The sequence below is a fragment of the Pan troglodytes genome, chromosome X (genome assembly GCF_028858775.2).
Source record: "Pan troglodytes isolate AG18354 chromosome X, NHGRI_mPanTro3-v2.0_pri, whole genome shotgun sequence".
Lineage (NCBI taxonomy): Eukaryota > Metazoa > Chordata > Mammalia > Primates > Hominidae > Pan > Pan troglodytes.
Window position 1 is genome coordinate 46,498,282 of NC_072421.2, and position 6,347 is coordinate 46,504,628.

Genomic DNA, 6,347 nt, shown 5'->3' on the forward strand with positions numbered 1-6,347 from the left:
CAGAGGTGGAGTCTACAGAGGCAGGCAGGCCTCCTTGAGCTGCGGTGGGCTCCACCCAGATCGAGCTTCCCAGCCACTTTGTTTACCTACTCAAGCCTTGGCAATGGGGAGCGTCCCTCCCCCAGCCTCACTGCCACCTTGCAGTTTGATCTCAGACTGCTGTGCTAGCAATGAGCGAGGCTCTGTGGACATAGGACCCTCCGAGCCAGGCACGGGATATAATCTCCTGGTGTGCCATTTGCTAAGACCGTTGGAAAAGCGCAGTATTAGGGTGGGAGTGACCCATCTGTCACCCCTTTCTTTGGCTAGGAAAGGGAATTCCCTGACCCCTTGCACTTCCTGGGTGAGGTAATGCCTCACCCTGCTTCGGCTTATGCTCAGTGCACTGCACCCACTGTCCTGCACCCACTGTCCAACACTCCCCAGTGAGTTGAACCCGGTACCTCAGTTGGAAATGCAGAAATCAGCTGTCTTCTGCATCGCTCATGCTGGGAGCTGTAGCAAAAACAAATCTTAAAACTGCATTTAGAGTCAAGACCCTATTGTATTGTAAAAATCACAAGTATTTCTAAGAGAGAAAAATAGTTCTAGGTTAACTAGACCAGATCTGACTGACTTTGGACTTTATTCTTTAAACAAATTGCAGAGAATAGAGAAAAAGGTACAGAAAACAATATCTACATATGTACTTAGAGGTACAAATTTGGTGGCAGAAAAGACTTCAGTATATGCTGGCATCTCAGAAGCAGTTCTCAAAGAGCTTAGTTTTATTTTCTTGAATTTTATGAATGCCTAAGGTCCTTCTTCATCCTCGATCTTGGGAGCCAAGTAGTACTTTAAGTGTCCCATATCAGCAATTTTATAGTCTACAACAAGGTGTATGTCTGCAGACATATTGAGTGTCACCATTGAAGAGAGTGGAGTGGCTTTTGTAAGGAAGTTCAGGTACCTCAGTGCAAAAGTTAGTTGAACTGGTTCATTCATCTCCACGGTAACAGCTTCCTCCTCTTTATTGACAGTACTTGTCTGTGACAATTTGTTTTCCATTTCCAAGGTCTCCACTTGCAGAAAATATAATTCCATCTTTTACACCGGAAATTACAACAGCATCTCCAATATGGCTGAGATCTCAGCATATACTTGCAAATTCACCAGAAAGCATCTTTACTACATAGTGGTACTCTTGTTCTGCAATTCCAAGTTGTTCAACATCCAAATCCATCAACTTAATTTCATAGTCTGAAACCTTCTCCTGATTTGAAGCTTCAAATACTAGCACCAAGGTATTCACATTATCTTCAATCCTTAGTGTAACGATATCTTCATTGCCAGCACATTTTAGTATTTTGGACATAATAGTGAGGTTCACGCCCATGGCCAGGTTGCAGTCACAGCGGTAAGTGTCAAAGCCCTCAGACGGCAGGGTGAACTGCACCAAGGAGACGTGGGACGAATCCATGCTCTGCAGGTTCACGCTGCTCAAGCTGATGGCCCAGCAGGCCTCGTTGATGAGGTCCTTGAGTGCCTCTAACACCTTCTTCAGGATGGAGCCCTGGACCAGGGGCACCTCGAACATGGTGGCAGAGTGGCAACAACGCAGCTACAGGCGGGCGGAAAGTAGGAAAGTCTAGCCAGTTTTGGCTTCACGAGCCTCAGAGCAAGCAGGCGAATGCCATAGGGAGAGGCTGAGACCTAGAATGACAACCATTAATAGACTTTTTAACGTTTAATCATCCTTGCATCACTGGAATGTACTCTACTTATTCCTGGGATAAACTCTACCTGGTTGTCCTAAGCAGAATTCTAAGATGGCCCCTGTGATTCCCACTCCCTGGTATCCTTGCCTTTGTGAAATCATCTCCCCTTGAGTGTGAGTGGAACATATAAGTTGCTTCTAACCAGTAGAATTTGGCAAAGCGAAGGGATTTTTCAGGTGCAATTAAAGTCCTTATTCAGTTGACTTTGAGTTAATTAAAAGAGAGATTCCCTGGGTGGGCTTGACCTACTCAGGCAAGCTCTTTAAAAGAGGGTCTAGTGATTAGAGAGATTCTGCTGCTGGCCTTGAAGAAACATGCCCCTGTGAGTTCCACAGCTTCAAGAAAATGAGTTCTGCCAACAACTTGTGAGCTTGGAAGAAGACTCCAACACTCAAATGGGACCCAGCTCTGGCCAAGTTAACTGCAGCGTATGAGACCCTAAGCAGAGAATCTAATTAGGCTGTCTCTGAATTTCTGAACTACAGAAACTGAGATAGTAAATGAATGTTGTTTCAAACTGCTACATTGTGTGATTATTTGTTACACAGCAATAGAAAACTAATATATTGGTATAATATATTTTTAAATTTGCACTGTCTGTTTTTAGAACTTTAGTATCTATGTTTATAAGTGAGAATGGTTTAATTTTTTGCACCGTTTTTATTCCATTTTTGTTATCAAGTTTTTATTAGCCTCATAAATGAGTTCTTATGTTCTCTGGAACAGTTTATATAACATAGGGAGAATGTATTCCTTGAAAGTTGATAAAAATTGCCTATAAAATTAATGGGTCCTGATATCTTTTGAATAAGACAGTTGATTACTTTTGAAAACTTTCAGTGGTTAATTGATATCTTGAGTCAATTTTTTATAATTTACATTTTCTTAGAAATTATTTCATCTTTGTCAGACGGATAGATTGCAAAAATTTTCTCCCATTCGGTAGGTCCCATTCTGTTCACTCTGACGATAGTTTCTTTTGCTGTGCAGAAGCTCTTTAGTTTAATTAGATCCCATTTGTCAATTTTGGTTTTGTTGCCATTGCTTTTGGTGTTTTAGTCATGAAGTCTTTGCCCATGCCTATGTCATGAATGGTATTGCCTAGGATTTCTTCTAGGGTTTTTATGGTTTCAGGTTTTACTTTTACATCTTTAATTCATCTTGAGTTAATTTTTGTATAAGGTATAAGGAAGGGGTCCAGTTTCAGTTTTGCATATGGCTAGCCAGTTTTTTCCCAGCACTATTTATTAAGTAGGGAATCCTTTCCCTATTGTTTGTTTTTGTCAGGTTTGTCGAAGATCAGATGGTTGTAGATGTGTGGTGTTATTTCTGAGGCCTCTATTCTGTTCCATTGGGCTATTATCCAGAATCTACAAGGAACATAAATAAATTTACAAGAAAAAAACAAACAACCCCATCAAAAAGTGGGTGAAGGATATGAACAGACACTTCTCAAAAGAAGACATTTATGCTGCCAACGAGCATATGAAAAAAAGCTCATCATCACTGGTCATTAGAGAAATGCAAATCAAAGCCACATGAGATACCATCTCACTCCAGTTAGAATGGCAATCATTAAAAAGTAAGGAAACAACAGATGCTGACGAGGCTGTGGAGAAAGGAATGCTTTTACACTGTTGGTGGGAGTGTAAATTAGTTCAACCATTGTGGAAGACACTGTGGCCAGTCCTCAAGGATCTAGAACCAGAAATACCATTTGACCTGCCAGTCCGATTATGGGGTATATACCCAAAGAATTATAAATCATTCTACTATAAAGACACATGCACACATATGTTTATTGCAGCACTATTTACAACAGCAAAGACTTGGAACCAACCCAAATGCCCATCAATGATAGACTGGGTAAAGAAAATGTGGCATAAAAAAGAGTGAGTTCATGTCCTTTGCAGGGACATGGATGAAGCTGGAAACCATCATTCTCAGCAAACTAACACAGGAAGAGAAAACCAAACACTGCATGTTCTTACTCATAAGTGGGAGTGAAACAATGAGAACACATGGACAAAGGAGGGGAACATCACACACCAGGTCTGTCAGGAGGTGGGAGGCAGAGCATTAGGACTAATACCTAATACATGTGGGGCTTAAAACCTAGATTACGGATTGATAGGTGCAGCAAACCACCATGGCACATGTATACCTATGTAGCAAACCTGCACGTTCTGCACATGTATCCCAGAACTTAAAGTAAAATTTTAAAAAAAGAAAAGAAAAATTATAACAGTAAAAAAAGCAGTGTACATTAAGAAACATGAGAAAATAGCATGATATATGCAACTTAATAATTCATATATGCAACTCAATATGCAATTAAAAAAAGAAATTATTTCATCTGTTCCTAAATATATTATTTATATTCTCTTTATCTTTTAATTTTAGAAAACTCCTTGTTTGTAATGTTATATCTCATTGTTCCTAATATTGTTTACTTGTGTGCTTTTCATGTGATTTCCTGTTTTTGTTCAGTATTACTAGATATATGTTAAATTTATAGATTTTGTAACAGTTTTTATTTTTGTTGATCCTATGTAGTTTTCCACTTTATTTTTACAGCTCTTGTCCCCTTTATTCCAACCTATTTGCAATGTTAGTCTTTTTATTTTATTTAGTATTTGTCTTTATAAAACTTTTGTGTGTGTGTGTGTGTGTGTGTGTATGCATATATTTGGAAAAGTCACAGAGTGGTGCACATAGATTGTTTCATAACAAATAACACTGTCCTGCCACACCTTCCCCATTCCTGCTCCCCAGAAGCAACCATGTTCATTCTTTTGGCTATTACTTATGATTCACGTATCTTAAAAACATGGCTTATATTGCTACTTTTTGCTTGCGAAGTTTTAAACATTATCCATTGATTTCCCAAAACGGAATATTGGTATCTGGGGTTTAGTTACCTCTCACTATTACTCAATCCCCACTACATTCCCTCATGCCCTATTTTCCCTGTGCCCTGTCCTTCCAGAACAGTTATATGGTTTCTTTGGTTAAATCATAATAATTTAACCATAATCGAGTCATTATTGGGTCTATATAAACGCTATTTATCTTGAAATATTTTTTCCTGCATAATCTTTTGTTTTCTTGCAGTTGATATCTTTTTGTTTTGTTCGCAAATGCTTCCCCCTAAAATTATGCTCCATTGTGTAAATAGCCTCATAATGGAATAATATAATATTGGATTCTATTTTTTTTTCATCTTCTTGAAGAAATCCTTCTGGAAACTAGTGATTGCTCTCTCCCTAATCTGCGGTTGTCTTTCTGAGATTTCACGTCAGCAGTAATAGGGGGAATTTCCTTCCTTCTTTCTTATATCAGCCCCCATTACTTGAATCCCATGTTTTGCTCTTTCTTGGTTTACTCCCTCAGTTTCTGGGAGGCAAAAATGGTTGAGATCTTGCATGTTGGGAAAAAACTGCCTTTATGCTACCCTCACACTTATTTGATAGTTTAGCTGCTTGTTAAATCCTTGATTGTAATTATTTTCCAAGAATGATGCTGCTCTATTGGTTTTGGGCTTTCACTGTTGCTGGTTAGAACTCCAATGCTGTTCTGACCCTTTTACATTCCTGTGAAACCTTTTCCTTTTCTCCTCTTTGGAAGCTGCAGGATCTCCAGTGCTCTAAAATTTTATGAAGACATGCCTAGGTTTGAGCCCTTCAATTGATTGATCCATTTAGTTGTGAAACAGGTCTTTCAGATATGGGAAACATTCTTAAATCGTTTCATCCATGACTTCTGCGCTATTTTCTTTGTTCTCTGCATCTCTTTGTCTTTCCTTATGAATTCCTATTATTTAGATGTGAAACCTCAAGAGCTAGCTTATCTTCTATCTCCCATTTTCATAAAGTTGTCTTGTTGCTGTTTTCCAGGAAATTTTTCTCAAAATTACACTCCATTTTATTGAAAACTTTCCATGTTTTTATTTCTTTGTTCTTATTGTTGTTTCCTGAATGTGATTTTTTGTAGTTTCCTGTTCTTGTTTCAAGGAAGATTTTTTTTTAGTTTCCTAGTCCCATAAAGTCTGTATTTCTTCCATATTAACTGAATATCTGTCATTCCTTTTCTAGCTTCTGGAAGAGAACACAACTTTTTTATTTTCAATTAACGTCTTTATTTTCAATCTTTTTCATTTTTAAATAAAAACATTTTAGACTATAAATTTCTCTCTAAACACTGCTTTAGCTGCATGTTACAAGTTTTGAAATGTAGTATTTTCATTGTCATTCAGGTCTAAATTTCTATTTTGCAATTTTCATTGTTTCTTATTAAGCATGAGTTAGTTCCAGGAACATTTTTAGGTTTACAAACATTGTGTTTTTAACCACCTTTTTCTGGTGCTTGATTTCTAATTCAATTTTATTGTGATCAAGGAAGAACATAGTCAATATGATAACACATCTTTTACACTTTTTAGAAACTTTCTTTAAGTCCTATTAAGTGACTAGTTTTTATAAATATTCCATCTATATTTGGAAATAATGTATATTTTATATTTATTGAATGGTAATTAATTTTGTTGTTCCTTTGAATAACAAAATTACTTCTTGTAAGAGAAAAAAACCC

The 6,347-nt window shown here is 37.6% G+C and overlaps 1 pseudogene; it reads right to left on the reverse strand.

The window, feature by feature from the left end:
- Positions 1–668: 668 nt before the first annotated feature.
- LOC107972736 (proliferating cell nuclear antigen-like) lies at positions 669–1,576 on the reverse strand (annotated as a pseudogene).
- Positions 1,577–6,347: the final 4,771 nt, after the last annotated feature.